At 49.4% G+C, this 19,991-nt stretch overlaps 1 long non-coding RNA gene and 1 other non-coding gene across 2 annotated transcripts in view; both read left to right on the top strand.

Annotated features, from left to right (window-relative positions):
- The first annotated feature begins 17,658 nt into the window (after positions 1-17,658).
- LOC121034980 (uncharacterized) overlaps positions 17,659-19,991 on the top strand; it is a 36,845-nt gene continuing 34,512 nt past the window's right edge. The window contains exon 1 of the long non-coding RNA XR_005792705.1: positions 17,659-17,764. This is a non-coding gene — a long non-coding RNA (uncharacterized LOC121034980). The remainder of the gene's footprint in view (positions 17,765-19,991) is intronic.
- Positions 19,464-19,569, top strand: LOC121035203 (U6 spliceosomal RNA). Its single transcript, XR_005792791.1, has one exon. It is a non-coding gene; the product is annotated as a U6 spliceosomal RNA (small nuclear RNA).

Below are 19,991 nucleotides of genomic sequence, written 5' to 3'. Positions count from 1 at the left end.
AGGGCCCTTTTTTCCATCCCCTCCACCTTCATTCCCACTCTGGGCCTGTGCACACAGGGTTCCCCATCCTCTTACCTGCTTACCTTGGGATCTACCTCAAATATCACTTCCCCGAGATGCCTTCCCTTGCCCATCCCCCAGACAAGTCAGAGCTCCTGCCCCAGAAATAGGGCATTAGAGCCACCGGTCTGGGTTGAACCTGAGTCCTGCCAGCTACCAGCTCTGCGATCTTGGGCAAGTCACCCGATCACTCAGTGCCTCGTTTCCTCATGTGTAAAATGAGTGTACTCACAGCGGTTGCCTTGTGAGGAGTCAGTGAGATGGTGCCATCAAGGGCACCTGGTGTGCAGCAAGCACTCAAAGAAGTGGGGGCGAGGCTGTGACATCCACAAGCCTCAAATCTAGACACAAAGCTCTGAATGCCCTTTGCCAGGCTCACCCAAGGGGCCCACCACCCAGGGATACCTCATGATGTAGAGAGGGCCTGGTGGTTGGGGGTAGCCTGTCTCCATGCTCAGCAGGGGCTGAGGATTTGGGCAGAGGCTGCACCTGCAACAAGGGATGGTCCACGGTCCACAGGGGAAGGGAGGACATGGGTCACAGTCACCTTGGCAGCAGAAGTATTTCACTGGCCCGGGTTCTGCCCATGAGATTAGGGGACACAGATCCTCACCTCTCCAAGAGGGTCCTCAGACCTCAGAGGATGTCTTCCACCCCTTGACTATATTCCTTCTCAGAGAGCCCACCGCCTTCTCTCTTCCCCCAGCCCAGATTGTCTGGGGAGGTGTTTTGTTTAGTTTTGTTTTTCTGGCCTTTCCTACTGTCACTCTATCTCTTGAAGGTGACCCAGGGTCTTGGAACCAGCCTTGCCCCTCTTCACTATCCCAAATTACCTGCCTTCCCGGGCCTCTTGGTTCTCTCTGAAATTGCCATGGGTATGCAGTCACTTTAAAGAGGAAACTGGAGGGATGCCTGGCCGGCTCAGTTGGTAGAGCATGCAACTCTTGATTTCTCAGGGTTGTGGGTTCGAGCCCCATGTTGGGTGTAGAGATTACTTAAAAGTAAAAATCTTTTAATTTTTTTTTAAATTGATTTTTAGAGAGATAGAATGCACAAGCACGGGAGAGGGGCAGAGTGGGGGAGAGAGAGAATCTCAAGCAGGCTCCACACCCAACGTGGAGCCTGATGCAGGGCTCTATCCTCACACCCTGGGATCATGACCTGAGCTGAAATCAAGAGCTGGACACTCAACTGACTGAGCCACCCAGGCACCCAAAAGTAAAACTCTTTTTAAAAATAAAATAAATATAAAATAAATAAAAATAAAGAGGAAACAGAGAAGGAAATGACTTGCTCAAGGTCACACAGCTAGAAAGTAGGAAACCTGAGATTCAAGTCTATGTCCAATAACCCCAAAGACTTCAGCTTATTGCTTGTACCAGACATTCTTTCAATATAGCGTGGGAAAGTTGGGGTATCAGCCCCTGCCCACCTCCCAACATATCTTACCCCTGTGACTGGGACCTCACTACCCCTCAGGACAGCCTATCCCATCGTAAGAAACTCCTATTACTGGAAGGTCCTGGATGAGTCGGAATCTGCCCTGTACTGTCCAGCAGAGTGGACAATGGGCCCAGCCTGCATCCCTGCAACTCCACTCCAGGGTCGCAGCCAGCTAGTTCTGAAAGGCTAGAAACAACTCAAAAAGGCAAAAACTGTAGAAATACATGATTGCATAGTTGAACAATGACAGCTACCCAGCCAGGGAAATGGACAGAATACAGCTCTGCATACCAACATGCAAACATCTCACAAAACATGCTCCACAAAAAGCAATGTGGCCAAAGATGCTATAGTCCAGAACCCCTCATATAAAAGTCAGGACGTGCCAAAGGCAAACCCTCCATTACTCAGGCATACATCTGCACGCACTGAAACTTGAAGAAAAAGCAGGGAGTGACAAACTCTCAAATAACTAGAGTGGTTAACTAGGGGAGAGGAGGGGAGGGGACACAGGGGCCCTGCAGTACTTGCTCCTGGTGATATTCTGGCTCAAAGCTGGGCAGTGGGCATCCAGGTGTTTGTTGGATTATTCTTTTTTTTTTTTTTTTCAATATATGAAATTTATTGTCAAAATGGTTTCCATACAACACCCAGTGCTCATCCCAAAAGGCTCATCCCTCCTCAATACCATCACCCCCCCCACCCCCCATCAACCCTCAGTTCTCAGTTTTTAGGAATCTCTTATGCTTTGGCTCTCTCCCACTCTAACCTCTTTTTTTTTTTTTTCCCCTTCCCCTCCCCCATGGGTTTCTGTTAAGTTTCTCAGGATCCACATAAGAGTGAAAACATATGGTATCTGTCTTTCTCTGTATGGCTTATTTCACTTAGCATCACACTCTCCAGTTCCATCCACATTGCTACAAAAGGCCATATTTCATTCTTTCTCATTGCCACGTAGTATTCCATTGTGTATATAAACCACAATTTCTTTATCCATTCATCAGTTGATGGACATTTAGGCTCTTTCCATAATTTGGTGGATTATTCTTTAATAACCAGCCCTGCCTGTCCGGCCCCTGCCCACCTCTCCTGCCTGCTTCAGGCTTCCTCACCCCTTCCTCCACACCTTCTGCCCACCACCCCCAGTCCTGAGCACGTTAGTGGATCATAAAATGCCAAGGCTAGGATGTGCTTTCTGATGGTACCCCGAGAAACAAGGAAAGCCCTCTTGTAGCAAGAGAGCAGGTAGAGGAAAGGTGGAGAGTCAGACTGCCCTGCTTCCTACCAGCTTTCTAGCTCCCAGCTCTGATCCTAGAAGCTGTCATCCCAAACTGCACCTATTTCCTACTTCTGCTGAGTCAGCTCCAGGATGGTTTTTGTTTTTTATTTTTTTTTTATTATTTTTTTTTTTAAATTTTTTTTTTCAACGTTTATTTATTTTTGGGACAGAGAGAGACAGAGCATGAACGGGGGAGGGGCAGAGAGAGAGGGAGACACAGAATCGGAAACAGGCTCCAGGCTCTGAGCCATCAGCCCAGAGCCTGACGCGGGGCTCGAACTCACGGACCGCGAGATCGTGACCTGGCTAAAGTCGGACGCTTAACCGACTGCGCCACCCAGGTGCCCCGGTTTTTGTTTTTTAAATTTTTTTTTTTTTAAGTTTATTTATTTTTGAGAGAGAAAAAGAGAGAGCATGAGTGGGGTAGGGACAGAGAGAAAGGGAGAGAGAATTCCAAGTAGGCTCTGCACTGTCAGTGTGGAGCCCCATGCGGAGCTGAAACTCACAAACCGTGAGATCAAGATCTCAGCCGAGATCAGGAGTCAGACGCTTAACCAACTGAACCACAACCACTAGTTGTACTAACTAGCTGGACTCACCCTTTCTGGAAAAGTAGGACCGCAGTGCTTTCTTCTCTCTTTTTGCGTTTTTGCTCACTTGCCTCCCAAAGGGCTTTGACTAAAACATTTCTGTAATTTTCACAGCTGGTCCCCTAGGATTATGCCTCTCGGGCTTCTCCTCTGGGCTTCCTCTGCTTCCTCTGCAGCTACTTGCATTCTGGGATCCTAGCTCCCCAAGTGTGATCAACACCTTTATTGGAATGTACTGTAGTTGTCATTGTCCCTCCTAAAGTGTGGAGACCGGAACTGGAAACATACTCTCTGTATGGGCCAACAAATGCCAAGTTGAAAGATACTGTCATCTCCAATTTTCTAGACATTCAATCTCTAGCAATGCAGCCTGCATTGCTAGAGGCATTTGTCTTTTCAACAGCTACGTTATTCTGGTGACTCAATGAATCTGCAGTGAGAGCTTTTTCCCACAAACTACTGTCCAGGCAACTCTCCCTCCCCTATAGAGTCCTTGCACAATGGATTCTTTGGAAACACACAAAACCTTACACTATGCTGGTTAAATGTCATTTTCTGGATCCCATCCACCCATCTAATCTTGAAAGTATTGTAAGTGTGGCTTCCATTGCATAGAACTTTGATTTCCTCACCGTGGCAGCTGGGAATTTTATGAGCAGGCCTTCTGTGTTCTAAATCCAAATTGTGAAAATGATGATCAATGGGACTACCACTAGAGACTTCCACTGATTTTCACCTTCTTTTGCACCCATCCGCACCCATCAGGATCATGAACTAATTGTGAGGGGAAGGAGGGTCCACTCCCTTAGGAGCGGGGTCTGGGTGGGGAGGAGAGTGATGAGCTCCTACCTCCACCATGGCTCTCTGATTGCAAACAACACAAACCCACCTATGGCCAAAAGAGATCATATGGGAAGGGACTGGGCGGTGGGGGGGAGTGGGAATTAAAGATGGCAACGCAGTAACACCCAGGAAGTACAGGAAGCAGGGCTGCTAAGCCACTACGATGCCCAAGCACAGGATCCTTGAAGACCATATGATTGGTCCAGCATGGGTCACGCCAGGGGCGGGGACCTTGATTGGCAATCCTGGTATGACCTGGGGTTTTACCTTGACCTCCACCCTCCTCTACTAATCAATCAGGGATCTCTAGGCTTAGTACCTGCTGTGCACATTGGAGTCAGGAGCCGGAGGGGTGCGTTCAAATTGGGCTCTACCACCCATCCGCTGTGACCTCGGGAAGTTGTCTAACTGTTCTGTGCTTCCTTTTCCTCGTGTCTACAATTAGGATGATGATTAATACTCACCTCATAGGGTCTGCTTTGAAGATTGAGTTTTAATACATGCAAAGTGCTTAGAACAGCGTCTGGTGCACAGTAAGTGCTCTGTGTTGGTCAGCTGTGTTACTGAAGTATTATATCGTGAATCCACAGTTTTCTAGTGTAGCCCGAAAGATATGAAGATAAACTCCCATGTCTTAGAGAAACTCAGGTAGGTGTATCTGCATAGGGCGCTGTTGCCCTGTTGGCAAAGGAGACAGGCAAGAGCATAGAGTGGTTTACTTCCCAATGGTCGCCGTTGGCATTGGTAGAGCACGGCCTTTTCTGAGCACTCTCAGATCACGGCTGGATAATCTGTCCAGGACTGCTTGGCAATCAGTGTTGTGCTAACTAGTCCTTGATTGCTGGACTCACCCTTTCTGGAAAAGTAGGACCGCAGTGCTTTCTTCTCTCCTGGCCCCTGGCCTCTGGCAGTGCTCTGTGGTGTCAGAGTTCCGCCTTCCACTCTGGCTCTGTTGGGCTATGATTTGCTAGAGCTAGAAACTTGGTTGTATTTATTTATCTTATTATATTTTTAGCATGTTCTTTTCTAAAGCCATCTTTCCGTTTGGGTAGAGTGACCCGGACGCCAGAAGGAACCTGAGAAGCTCAGGGGGCCTGCCCACCCTCCAGTGTCCCCGGCGTGGGCTGTGGCCCCGTGCCTGTGTTCCAAGCTCTCAGGTTCAGGGACTCTTCCCCACAGCCCTCTTCAGCCAGTCCCACGTTCCAGTAACTCTTACAGAGAAAGAGAAACCTCCTAGCCCGTGGGACAAGCACCACGAAGGTCACGAACATACCACCTTCCTGATGCCAGGACCGGATTAGGACCAAATGAGGGGGCCAGGGGTGGGTGCCCTGGCAGGGCCTCTGTGACAGGCCCATCCAACTTGTGGAGATGGGGCCACAGCCTAGCCGGAGAGGACTTTTATGGCATTTTATTTAATATGTAAATTTTTTTTTTTTTGGCAGTAAAAAATGAGTTTATTTTTTTTAAGTTTCTTATTTATTTGTTTTTAATTTACATCCAAGTTCGTTAGCATATAATGCAATAATGATTTCAGGAGTAGAATCCAGTGATTCATCCCCTACATATGACACCCAGTGCTCATCCCAACAAGTGTCCTCCTTAATGCCTCTTACCTATTTAGCCCATCCCCCCAACCACAACCCCTCCAGCAACCCTCAGTTTGTTCTCTGTATTTAAGAATCTCTTATGCTTTGTCTCCCTCCCTGTTTTTATATTATTTTTACTTCCCTTCCTTTATGTTCATCTGTTTTGTAACTTAAATCCCACATATGAGTGAAGCTATCTGCTGTTTGTCTTTCTCTGACTTATTTCACTTAGAATAGTACCCTCCAGTTCCATCCACGTAGTTGCAAATGGCAAGATTTCATTCTTTTTGATTGCCGAGTAATACTCCATTATATATATAGACCACATCTTCTTTACCCATTCATCCATCGGTGGACATTTGGGCTCTTTCCATACTTTGGCTATTGTCGATAGTGCTGCTCTAAACATGGGGGTGCATATGTCCCTTCGAAACAGCACACCTGTATCCCTTGGATAAATGCCTGGTAGTGCAATTGCTGGGTCGTGGGGTAGTTCTATTTTTAACTTTTTGAGGAAACTCCATACTGTTTCCCAGAGTGGCTGCACCAGTTTGCATATTTATTTAATTTTTTACATTCTCAAAACAGCCTGGACACAACGATGTTAAATAGCAGTCTGAGGACAGAGGGACAGTCACCTGTTTTTCCAGGTCTATGAGGTCTGTGCCTGCATCTCTGATGATTTCAGACAGCACTTGCCGGCCCCTCCACAACCCCCGCCATGACCCTGAGGTTCTCGTGGAGATGGAAGGGTTGGGTCCAGGCCTTGGGGATCGAACCTGGGTCTCTCTGACTTCTCTATGCCTCAGTCTGGACGCTCTCACATTTCTACACAGCTTTATTCCTAGCACACAAACCAGTTTTTAGTTTAAAAAATGTTTTAAATTACATGCTGGTCGCAAAAAAATATATATGTATATATAGAAATCTGAAAAATAAAAGACACAAGTGGCCATTCACTCCCCCATACCTCTAGCCTCTCTCCAGAGGAGGCAAGTGTGAACAGTGGCGGTGAGGGATAGGGGAGCAACCTTTCAGTGACTTCTCCTTTGAACCCTGTTTTCCCTCTGTAAAGTGGAAACAGCGATGCTTGGTCCAAGAGGCTCCCAGAGGTGAGGGGTTGCCTAGTCAAACGAGACAAAGTTAACAGAACCTGGCCTGGGGCCTCGCACAGAATAGGTGCTCAGGAAATGGCTGTTGGTTTCCCAGTGGTATGCCCCCTCAGGCCTCAGTCACTCCAACAGTCTCCCCAGCTTGCAACCTGGGGCCAAGCACCACCCACTGCCTTCTCAATGCATCCAGAAGAAATTAGCCCCAGGGCAACAAAAATTAGGGAGAAGGAAAGGGAGTGAAATAGCACTCCAGGGCCTGCTTGGGGTGACTGATCTCAGTCGATTCTGCCACCTGACTACAATCTTTTTGCACAGATGGGGAGACCAGAGTCTGAGTGGGGAGGTAACTTCCCCAAGCAGAGTGATGGGTGGGCAGGAGAGCCAGAACGGAGGCCAGGCCTGAGTCCCAAACTCACGTTCTTCCTGCCCTGCCACCCTGACTGCAAATCAGTCATTCATCCCTGTGCTCAGCCCAGGCCCAGAGGAGGTCTTGACAATGCTTTTTTGAGTGATTGGACGCGTGAATAAATGAATCAGTGGCTACATTGTGTATATTATATGGCGCTCTGATCTCTACTCCCTTTCATATCCTTTATTTCCTATGATTTTTTTTCCACAATGACCCTACCTGGCAGGAAGCTTCACCCCCATTTCACAGATGGGGAAACTGAGATTCAATTTGCCCCAGGCTTTAGCCTTAGCATGAGAAGGAGACAGAACCAGAACTCAAGTCCCAACTGTCTGAACTCAGAGCCACGGTGAACTGTTTCCACTGGTCCCCACAGCTGTCTCCATGGTGCCAGCACCAGCTCAGGAGCCTCTGGAGCCTAGCATGTGCTGAGGAGATATTGAACCACCAGATGCTTGCATGAATGCCCTGATAAAAGTTCTGAATTACTTGTTTTTTTGGAACCAAATAAATGGTGAGACCTTGGAACACTTGCCCAAGTCCTCCGGATGCCCATCCCTACCCTAGCTGGGTTCACCCTCCACTGAATCCTGCAGGTTCCAGATGAAGCTGGCATCTGGCTCCTTGGTCTCCGTGTGTCCATCTTGGCTCTGGGGGAAAAGAGTTGGGGAGAAGGATGAGGTCTGGCCCAGACTCTGGGGCATCTGTAAAGGTAGCAGACCAAGGTCAGCATCTGGTGGCCTTCCCCTCACCTCCTGGGTTTTTGGGGGAACTTGACCCTACCCTGGAACATACCCAGGAGGACAGATCATCTAGGAACAGAGCCCTGAGAGATGGAACCAGTTGCACCCAGCCTGGCTGACCCAACAGCATCAGAGAGACAACCATGGCCACAGGTCTGCTCATGGAGTTGGACTAAATCCTTTCTTACTTCATTGAGTCCTCCCTGTGTGGCCCCAGGTGGGACCTGGACCAGCCCTGGCCTGACACTTGACCCAGAGGACCGAGGGACGAGAGCCCCAGGATGGGTAGTGGCTCATCCCCTGTTAGTCCCCTTGTCCCCGGGCTGCTAATCCACGTTGGGCCCTGAATGGGGCTTCTGGAATCCCACTGGAGCTGGGGGCGATGGGCTTGGCTTCAGGGCAAAGTGGGAAATAAGGGGGAGGCGATGGGCACGCCGCCAGACCCCACACCAGCCTCTTCTCTTCCTTCCCCCCCTTTTTCATTCTTCCTTTGTTTCTGTCCTCCACCCACATCGCCTTCCTCTGAGTTAGATCCTTTTCTCCTGCTCTTGCCAAATCCTGCCCCTCGATCCCTGTGAGTCTGCCACTTGAGCTCAGGACCTGAGAGAGCTCAGGGAGGGGGCCGGGTCCCTTTGGGACAGTCAGAGAGGTCATCTGGGAGGAGACTATGGGTTCTAGGCTTCTGGACTTAAGGAGGTATCTGTCAGATGCAAAACGGGGAGATCTGAAAGGCAGGAATAGGGTGTGGGCCACCTGGGGGGACATCTGTGGGAAACAAGAATAGGAAGCTGAGAAAGAGGTTCCAGAAATGGAGGCCTTGAGTGCCAGAGTAAGGGGCTTGGCTCCCTTCCCCTGGAAGGTGGTTCTCAAACTAGCTGTCATGGAACCCGGAGGGTGCAAGAAGGAACCCTGGAATGCCTTGATGGGGCAAATAAAAGGGTGGGAAGAAGAGACCCAAGGGTGGAATTCTGGGCCTCTGGTGCTGCTCCAGCAGAATGACTCTAATCTCCCATTTGTGGACCATGCTGCCATAAGCTGTGGGTGAGCAATGGGGAACTGGGAAGGGTATTCAGTAGGGACAAGGGAATGGCCCAAATTGGGCTTTGGGAACCAGGCTGACTGCGGGAGAGGGAGAACTGAACTCCGGGAGTCAAGTGGCCCACCAGGCCTTTGTGCAGAGGTCCTCTGGCCCCCTGATCTTTTTTCCTCAGGCCACCAGGAGGCAATGATAATGGTCACAACCCAACCATCACAGCGCTAGCAGGCGCCGTGCTCTGCAAACCACATTACATTTTCACACCAGGCAAATGCGTCTGCAGCCGGGGACATCGAGGGCCTGGCAGAGGAAGAGACTCAAAACCAGTATCACCAACCAGCCTCAGTGGCAGAGTCAGGATGCCACCCCAGAGGCTGGTCGGCCACAGAGCATCGGGCCCCTTGGGCAGCCTGGAGCAGCTGCTGTGGTGTCCAGTCCGGTTACAGCCCTCTCTGCCCACCTGCCCTCCCAGCTGTCTCAGCCACACCTGGCACCCACATGCCCCGTGGCAATCTGACCGGCCTTGTGCTGCCTTCCGGGGAGACAGCTGGGAGATGGGGGATGGGAGACAGGGGTAGGGTGGGAAACCCAGCCCCTGCCAGCAAGCAGGAGCCAGCAGGGCAAGGAAAGACCAGCGGCCCCCATTCGCTGTGTGACCTTGAGCTCCTTGGGCTAGGGGTGCTCTGAGCCACCTGGAGCTAGGGCTCTAGTGTTGACTATAGGCAGCTTGTGGCCTCCTGGGCTCGTCTCTTCGTGCCTGGAACAGCGAGCACACCGACCCTCACGGGGCAACCACCCAGCCCTCCACCCCCCTCCAGAGTGAAGCAGTGGAACTGACCAGCTGTGTGATCCCAGGCCAGTGTCTTAGCTTCCTTGTCCTCCAGTTGAGAGGGCTGGTGACTGGGATGCCCTGCAGGCAGCCCCTCCCTCCTCCACTTGGGAGCTGGTCACAGCAGCCCCACCCCTCCCCCAGGCCCCTGATCTTCCTCAATGGCCATTTTGTGTCGTTGCCAGGGGACTGCTGTTTGCTCAGCTGCCCCAACCCTGAGACCTCACGATAATGGACGCCTGTCAGCCTTGGGGCCCCTGTGTCTGGGGCCTGGGGGGTGAGAAGCCCTCTCCTTCAGTCTGTCTGGGGCATTGTCCTTCCCTTCCTGTCTGGGTGGGGGTGGGAGGCATTTGTGGTCATTTCCTCTCAGACTTGTTTCCCTTTCTAGAAGCTCAGGCCTGAATCTCAGCCTCCTGCCACCCCCATCTGTGTGTTGCCATTCAAGTCCCAGCAGCCCTCAGCCTCAGTTTCCCACTCTGTAAAGTCTTGACACTCTAGACCTGTGCTCTAATCCCCAGTTTAAATCTATCCCTTATTGGCCTTGTGCCATATGCCTCTGTTTAGTCATCTGAAAAATGGGGTTATTAATTCTACCAGCCTCAGAGGTAATTAAAATCATGGAATCTTACAGCCCTGGGCTGCTTTATACTTGGGTGATTTTGGGCAAGTCGCTTGAGCTCTCTAACCCCAACTTTGTCCTCTATGGAGTGGAGATGATAACGGGACCTACCACATTCTGGAGGGAAGTCACAAGAGAGCGCACAGACCTGGCACACAGGAGATGCTCAAAAAATGCTGGCTTTGAAAAACAACTCAGCAACAATGAGGCAAGATGGCCACACATCCCATTGTTCCCACAACCAAGACTGATGGGGTGCCTAGGCGGCTGCCCTCCCCCAGGCCCCAAGTGGGTCTCTTTATTTCCAGATTGAATGCATGTGGTCACACCACACTCAGAATGATTTCACCCCCTTGCTTTATTTCCCAGTATGTGGTCACTTGTTGCAAACGCTGCATTGTCCTTGGAATGGCTATGCCTTCTGCAAATGTGGGCTGCAGGGTCCTAGATTTGTGTTATACCGTAGATCCCTTATCTGAGGTTTTGCTTTCCCAGTGATCAACGCAGTCTGGAAGCTGATGATTCTCCTTCCGATCTACCATCAGAAGGTCAGTAAAGTCCAATGCTATGTCACAATACCTGCGTCTTTTTACATAGGCATTTTATCAGCTCACATCAGGGTTCCTGCAGCTGGAGATCACGGTCCCAGTGCTAGGAAAGAATATGCTTTAATACTGGCAGATTTTAATACTGGCAGAACTCCCAGCACTGCAGACCTGGAGTCTGGATCCTGAGGAGGAGCCTGTGATAATCCTGACGCTAGCTGGATGGACGAAGGGCCCATGGCAAGTCTCAGGAAGAAGTAGTTTGCAGAGCCTGGGGGTGGGGGTCCAGAAAACACCTGGGAAGGCAGCCTCACCCACCGAGTCCCTCCCCAGTGCCCACTGGCATCACCAGGCCCACCCGTAGCCAGGAGTATCTGCCACCAGCTTCTCCTCCACACGGGTCTAGGCTTCCAGGTTGTATTAACAGCCCTGTTATGGAGCACCTACCATGCACCTGGCCTGGGGGCACATATGTTCTTTGAGTCACGGAATGCATCCTTGGCCCCACTTAACAGATGAGGCAAGTGCCGCTCACAGGGGCAGGGACTCGTCTGAGCTCCCAGCCAGTTTGGAATCCTGCTCCTTGTCCCACCCATAGGCTTAGATTCCAGGCTGCCCCACCCCGCCCCACCCTTGGCCTCAGCATTCTACCCTCCCCCAGCCCAGTCCCCCAGCCCCACAGCTGACATCCTCCCCCACTCAACCCCCACCCCCCGCTTCCGCTCCCAGAATTCCCTGCTGCCAGTTGCCAGCCTCTGCATCAGGACATGTTGCTTTTCAGCCTCTTCACGTCCCACATCCCTGTGCCCACCGTGTTCCACTTGCCAAGGGGCTTACAGCACCTCAGGGCTGCTAGAAATTGTTCAACGGCATGGCTTTGCCTCTCTTCTCACTAATTGAATCCTTTAATCTTCTTGGGCAGCTTTTCCAGAGTGTGCACTTCCCAGAAGGGCTTTGGGAGAATAAAAATAATTGCTAGTAATTTGTTGAACATTCACTAGTTGCCAGGTACCGTGCTAAATGTTTAATTTACATCTTGTCATCTGATGGTTTTATTAGTGTCCTGAGGGAGGGGCAGGTATCATTCCCATTTTCCAGTGGGGAAACTGAGGCTCGGGCAGCTGAAGGAGACACAGCTCAAAGGCACAGTAACAGTAGTATCCCCACATTTACTGGGCACTTTGTGTCAGACACTGTTCCAAGCACTTTTATACATACTGGGTCACTGAATGTTCTCCATAAGCCTGTGAGGTCATTACTATTCTACTCCCCTGTGTGAGGATCTGGGTTCTAATCCAGAGTCTGGCTCCATAGCCCACAGTCAGGTCTTGTGGACTTCTAGGAGGTAGCAGGGAGATTGGAACTCAGGACTCGCTGCCTACAAGTCCCAGTTCTCCCCCAGCCTCCTCTGGGAGGCAAGCAATTAGCCAAAGCCAGGCCTTAGACCGTGGGACAGCTCCCAGTACAAACCGCAAGCTGGGAAGCAGGCCAGCTTCCAGGCGGGCTGAGCTCGGGCCTGGTCCACGGAAGTGGCTTTGGCCGGGACCCCTGAGGAGGTGGGGGGGGATCCCTAAGGGCTGCTCTGGGGCAGGGCCTGGGCTCCCCAGATGGCCCAGGAATTGGCAGGCATTTGTGCCAACTGAGTGCTTTGCAGTAATTACAGTTTCCTGCCTCTAAAGGCTTCCAAATTCTTACTTTAAATATTTTTAGCAGATGAGCCTTGAAACCTCCTTCAAAACAAAACAAAAACAAAACACATTTCTTAACCATAAAATCCAGAAATACATGTTAAGAGATGACCTCTCTTTACATAATCGCCATGCTCTCTAGAAGTTACTGTCAAAGGCTGATGTGGATTGCCCAAGTCCACTTTGAGGGAAACCTGGAATGTCAGAGCTCTTAAGAGCATGGACTCCAGGGTGTGACAGAAACATGTGACCCTCTAGACAAGGCCCTTCGCCTCTCTGAGCCTGGGAGACATGTAACACCTGGGTAGCAGTCACTCTTAGTATCACCAGGAGTGAAAGCCCAATGTGCCCAAGCCAACTGTGACTTGGACTGGGCCAGCTGCAAGGTGACATATCCAAGGTGACATATGACATACGAGTTGTATCCTGGTGACCAGACTGTTTTCCCGGAAGGATGGGCGCCCTTGGCCCTATCTCTGAGGCCTGTGCCTCAGCTGGCCCGCCCTTCCTTCCCCTTCTGCATGCTGAGGCAAGGCCCAGCTGGCAGCACCCCACCCAGGCTGCGCTAGGGCTGAGTGTGACAGCATCTGTCACCACTGTGTGGACCTGGCAAGCCCAGAGCATCTGGTAGAGCTGTTAGAGCCATGGCAGGCCTGCGGTCAGGATACCCAGAGCCCAAGATGCGCGAGGCCCCGGCCCGCATTTCCTTCCCTGGCATATTTCATTTCGTGGCTGTCTCTCACAAGCATGAAACACAATTCACCCCTTTTGCCCTCTCCCCTGTCCCATCGCAGTGACAGCACCTCCTTCTACCTCTTGTGTCAGCCGGAATCCACAGGCTGTCTCCTCTGTCCCTTAGCTCCCGCATCTAGTCAACACCCGAATCCCTCCACTGCGCCTTTGGACTCTGTATTGGTCTGGTCGAGCAGTCATAACAAAGTACCACGCAGACTGGGTGGCTTGAACTGCAGAAATCTGTTTTCTTACAGTTCTGGCGACGGGGAGTTGGAGAGAAGGGTGTTGTTCGGTTTATTCCTTCTGAGGCGTCTCTCCTCAGCTTGTAGACAGCCACCGTCTCCCTGGCCCTCATGTGCTCCTGCCTGTGAGCATATCTTGTCGTAATCTCTTCTTATGGGGACACCCGTCAAACTGGACTAGGGTCCATTCTAATGACCTCATTTTACCTTAGTTGCCTCTTTAAAGGCCCTGTCTCCAAATGCAGTCACTTTCTAAGGCACTGGGGATTAGGACTTCAGCATATGAACTTTGAGGGGACAGAAATTCAGCCCCTAAGAGACTCTGTCTTGCGTGCTCCACCTTCCCTGTGCACACAGCGTCTGCCAGGTCCCGCATGACCATTGTTCTCTGACCACTGTGTTGACCCTCTCTACTCACGCCGCCAGCCCAACCTCCCCCTGCAGGCACCCTGATCTGATCATGTCATTCTCTGGTTGAAAACTTGCCCAGGCCCCCACCAGCCTCTCCAGCCTCAGAGCAAAGTTGCCACACCCATGCCTAAGACGCATCGCACCAAAACCAGGAGCTAGCGATGTTACCAAAGTCTTCCCTGCACAGGAGGAAGGTCTTTCGGTGGTTTGTCTGAGTTAGTCCTCATCAACTCTATGGGATAGGTCCTGTCATTAGTTCTATTTAATAGAAGAAGAAACTGAGGCACAAAGAGAGTGAAAAGCTTGCTCAAGATCACACAGCTAAGAGATGGGGAACCCAGGCGTTTGCATGCATACCCTTGACCACTGCACTCAGTGCTTTGGTTTGGCTGTTCCCTCTGCCTGAAATGCCTTTCCATCCCTTCTCTTGCTGACAAACTTCCATATGTTCTTCAAAACCCATTTCAAATGCCCGTTCCCTGGGATGATAGCCTCTGCTATATGTCCTGCCCATTCAGTAATCATTCATCAAAGCTCCAGCCACACTTTGAAGTGATTGTTGTGACAGTCTCCCTGGGGACAGGCACCAGATCTGATCCATCTCTCTGTTCCCCCCACACTTAGGATGGGCCAGGCAAGGAGGCAGACACCAGACATCACATACAAATTATTAACGGGTGTAACTTTCCAGTTCTTTATTAAAAGAGCCAAGTGTTTCAGACCCCCCAAATTCCTGCTTTTGGAGAAAAAGAAAAGTAAAACACGAACACCTATATATCATTTTTCTCATGCAAATTTACCTTTTTGCCTCATTTTAATCCTGAGCCTGGCACAGCCTTTGTGCCTTTGTAGCAGCTCACACCTACCCCCTGGAGGCAGGCGGAGGTCATCTAAAACTCCAGGAGGGTTTTCCCGCTGGGGGATTGGGAAGGAAGGGAAAATAAAACAAGGGAAGGAAGAAATTCTTAGCGCCCCATGGGTTCCTTCTACATCCCCAAATAGTTGAAAATGACATTTTCTTTGTTTAAAATAATAATAATAATAAAGGCTTTGTTTTCGTAAAAATGACTCAGTCCCTTGTAAGATTGAAAAGGTTGGAAACCTCCCAGGAAAGGACAGAGAGGAAAATAAAATGACTCCGTGTCATACCTCCCAGCTGCTTACACATTTATATAGTCATCGAGCTGCGAGCTACGCCTAAGATGTGAGCACTCTGCCGTGTGTTATATTTTAATAAAAAATCTCACCACCCAGAGAAAGCCCTTGATAGCATCTTCCAGACTTCACATCTGCCTCTTGAAACATACAACGCATTTGTCTAACCAATAGCTGTTTATTGAGTACCTACTCTGTGCAGGCTTTGACCGGGTCCTGGGGGTAAAGGGTAGATCTGCCTCCATGGGACAGACTTTCATCAAAGAATGACGTATGTAATTATTTAGTTGCACCAGTGGCCAGGGCTGTGAAGAAGGTACTGGTTCAGTGAGGACAGGGAGGGCTTTCTGGAGGAGGTGACAGGTTGCTGTAAGGGTAGAGGAGATGTTAACCCGGAGAGATTGGGAAAGAGCACATCAGGTAGAGGGCAAACTGCTCGAGGAGGAATTCCAATGTGACCACCATGGCTGGCGGCCAGCTCCCCTTCTGCCGTTGCTGCAGAGACCAGATGTTGTTCTGGTGTCTACCCCTCCAGCCATTAACTTGCTACCGCGTAAATCCTGACAAGTCTAAGTGAGTCATGGTGGTCCTCATCCCTTTGCCAGCGGTTGGGGACAGGGGAGGGCATGTGGCCCAGTTCTGACTCTGAGAAGGGGAAAAAACAGTCTGCAGGAGGACTTCTGGGAAGGTCCGGCCAAACTCTTTTCTGCCTCTGGGCACCGATGGTGAAGATGTGATATCCAGAACTGCTGCAGCCATCCTGCAGCCCTGAGGATGAGACCGACATGTAAGGGCGGCTGAGCAAAAAAAAAAAAAAAAAAAAAAAAAAAAAAATAGCAAGAACCTGAGTCCTCAGTGATATCCTCAAGCCTTTGGATAAACTATTCTGTACTGCCTTACCTGGGACTTCGTGTTATGCAAGGAAAACATGGAAGAAGTCAGTCCAGTTGGAGGTGGGGGCTGAGGGTTTGTCCTGCAGTGATCGCACATTGTTTTTACCTGGATTGTGGGCTGGAGTGGGGGCTGGTGAAGATCATGACCGTCATCCCCCAAACTGTCCTTTGGCTCCACTAAAGCACATTAAAGGGAATAACTTCTAATCCAAAAGGCTCTTGAGGCCCGAACACAGAGCAATGGGAGGGTGCCACGAGGTGTGGCAGAAGTGAGTACCCATCTGTGTGTGTGGCAGCCATGCGTCAGCTCTGGCTGTCCCCATGTTGTCCAGGTACTCTTTGATGGTCAACTAACTTTACCTCCTCGTCCCATTCACTGTGGGAAATGGGCCTCCCAGAGTCCCACAGGGACTGGGGGACTGGCCAGACTCTCTGTTGTGTCGATGGCTTCCCAATCATTGTTTGGATGGGTCAGTTACTCCTTGCATTTCTGTCAGAATTTGCTTTACTGAAACATTAGTCAGATACTATGAAATCCATCCTTTAGAAGTGTACAATTCAGCGAATTTTAGTATATTCACAAGGTTATGTAGCCGTCAGCACTATTTTATTCCAGCATATATTCGTCACCCCATAAAAAATCCTCATACTCATTGGCAGTGACTCCCAGTCCCCACTCCCCCAGCCCCTGGCAATTGCTAATCTTTCTGCCTGTATGGATCTGCCCATTCCGATATTTCGCATAAATGGAACCACACACTGTGTGGCCTTTTGTGACTGGCCCTCCTTTACCGCTCATCCCATCAGGTAACATTCTCAACAAGTGCACGAAGTACTGTAATCACCTCTACCTACAAATAGCACTTTCCCCTCTTGCTGTATGTACATACAAATTTTCTAGAAATGAAACCATACGATGCATGTGGTTTTCTAATCCTTCTGTTTGTATTCAGTAAAATATTGAGGAACTTTTTCTGTCAGTACTGTATAACCCTTTTTGTTAAAGTTCTTTGTTTATTTTTGAGAGAGAGACAGGGCAGAGAGAGGGAGGCAGAGGATCCCAAGCAGGCTCTGCACTGACAGCAGAAAGCCCGAAGTGGGGCTCGAACTCACAAACCACATGAGATCATGACCTGAGCCGAAGTAGGACGCTTAACCAACTGAGCCACACAAGTGCCCCTGTATAACCCTTTTTTAATGTCTGTAGAATAATTTAAGAGGTTAAAAAAATGATTTTGGTTTGAGCTCGGTGCTTAAGCACTCAGGCCCAGAAGGAAGACTGATCCCCTCTGGATGGGCCTTTACTGCCCTTCCAGCTTTTCGTGAGTGTAAACGATGAGATGAGCATCCTGTGTGCACATTTCCATAAAGTTCTAGACATGGGACTGTGGCCCAAATGGCATACATGTTTACTTCTTTTTATATTTTCCCAAATTGTTCTAAGGAAAGATTAGATCAGAAAGGCTGTCTGCTGCAATGAAGCATTGTGGCCTCTGGACTCTAACTGCCTGGGTTTTAATCCCTTTTCTGCTTCTCCTTAAAGGTAGGACCTTAACCTATCTGTGCCTAGTTTCCTTATCTGTAGAATGGGGATAACGAAAGTACCAACTTCTTAGGATTGTTGTGAGTGTTACATTAGTCTTATACATGTAAGCAGTGGTTTCCGACTGGGGGTGACTTTACCCCTTCAGCAGACATTTGGTGATGTCTGGAGACATTTTTGGTTGTCATAACTGCGGTGTGGTGGCACTAACATCTGATGAGAAAAGACCAGAGAGGCTGTTAAATATTCGACAATGCACAGGACAGCTCCCCTCCAACAACAAAGAAGGATCCAGTTCCAAATGTCAACAGTGCTGAGGTTGAGAAACCCCGGTGTAAAGGGCCTGGCCCAGAAGCTGTCATCAATGTTGGCTGTGACTATTTACACTCCCACCAGCAGAGCACAAGAATGTTCGTTTCCCCGTACTTTGGCCAAGTCTTTCAAATCCGGGTTAATTTTGATGGGGGGATCATTGTATGCTGGTACATTTCTAAGCCATCAGTGGAGCCTTTCCTTATTCCTTCATGGGCCTGACTACATGGGATTGATTAGCCTCCATTCTGGCCATGGGTTTCCTTGGCTGACAGTTGGGTCCAGCTAAGGAAACTTTGACCTTGTGAGCAAGAACTTCGGAGTTCCCGGGATTACCTGTGTCTGTGTTTGTCTCTGAATATCTCAGATGCAGGAACATGCTGTGGGTAAAGTGTGGATTTTGAAGTCAGATCTGGATTCAGATCCCAACTCTACTGCTTCCTAGTTGTGAAGGCAAATTACTTCTCTAAACCCCAGGTATCCTCATCTGTAAAATAGGATTATTGTGAGGATCAAATAAGATAATATAGCTCCATGCCGGCTTCTTAGTCAACGTTCAAAAACAGCAGGTATGATTTATTCAGTGATTACGACACTCAGGCCCTTTGCTAAGACTTTCCACATAGTTTTTCAGCTTGATGGCAACTCCTGTTCATCCGAATAAGGTCAAGACTCCATGTCTGTCTGTCGAGGTACAAGGGAAAGCCACTTGCTGAGCTCTCAGTCTGCATTCCACGACTGTTTGCTGAGCATTACCATGTGCCAGACCAGATGCTGGGTGCAGGCAGAGAGACAGGGCTGCTAAACTCTCTCCCATTCGTATGAAAGAGGTAAACAAATAAAAGACACAAACAAAATGTCAGGGGAAAAGACCAGACATATTAGCCTTTCACTATACCTGTAAATGGGTTAATTTCCTTTATTAAAGCAAAAACAGCAAGAAGACAAGTGAAAAAGCAGGAGAAGAAAGTTTAGTTATGTGTTACTTTTTTTAATGTGTTATTTATAAGGGAACTAAAACAAGCCATGGAAAGAAATAATCTCTAATGAAACAGCTCTATATTTATAAATGATTGCATTGTATTTCAAATGAATAACAAACCACACTGAAGGGGGCGGGGGCGGGGGGAGAACTAACCCGAGTGAAAAAAAACTTTTTTTTTGAGAGAGATAGAGAGAGACAGAGTGTGTGAGCAGGGGAGAGGGAGAGAGAATCTGAAGCAGGCTCCATGGCGCCTGACGCCAGGCTCTATCCCATGACCTTCGGGTCATGACCTGAGCCAAAACCAAGAGTCGGATGCTCAACCGACTAAGCCGCCCAGGAGGCCCCTGAAGTTGAATATAGAACTTCAATCTATACTCTCAGTCTGAAGATAAAAAGAGTTGTGTGCTTGTTTCGAGAGCACATATACTAAAAGTGGATGACACAGAGAAGATCAGCATGGCCCCTGAGCAAGGGTGACACACAAATTCGTGAAGAAAAAAAAGATTAAGGGGTGCCCGGCAGGCTCAGTTCGTAGAGCATACAACTCTTTTTTTTTTTTTAATGTTTGTTTATTTTTTGAGATAGAGAGAGACAGAGACAGAGCACGAGCGGGGGAGGGGCAGAGAGAGAGGGAGACACAGAATCCGAAGCAGGCTCCAGGCTCTGAGTCAGCAGCACAGAGCCCGACATGGGGCTCGAACTCACAGACCGCGAGATCGTGACCTGAGCTGAAGTCAGACACTTAACAGACTGAGCCACCCAGGCGCCCCTAGAGCATGCAACTCTTCATCTCAGGGTTGTGAGTTCAAGTCCCACATTGGGTGTGGAGTTTACTTAAAAAAAAAAATTGCAAAATTGCAAATAAATATTGAAAACTCTACCTAATAGGCTTGTTTTTCATAGTGGCATGGATTAGCAATTCTAATCCGT

Source organism: Herpailurus yagouaroundi, unplaced genomic scaffold (assembly GCF_014898765.1).
Source record: "Herpailurus yagouaroundi ecotype Mexico unplaced genomic scaffold, PumYag 160, whole genome shotgun sequence".
In the NCBI taxonomy this organism is placed as follows: domain Eukaryota; kingdom Metazoa; phylum Chordata; class Mammalia; order Carnivora; family Felidae; genus Herpailurus; species Herpailurus yagouaroundi.
Note: the sequence above shows the minus strand (reverse complement) of the source record. Positions and strands in the feature narration are given on the sequence as shown.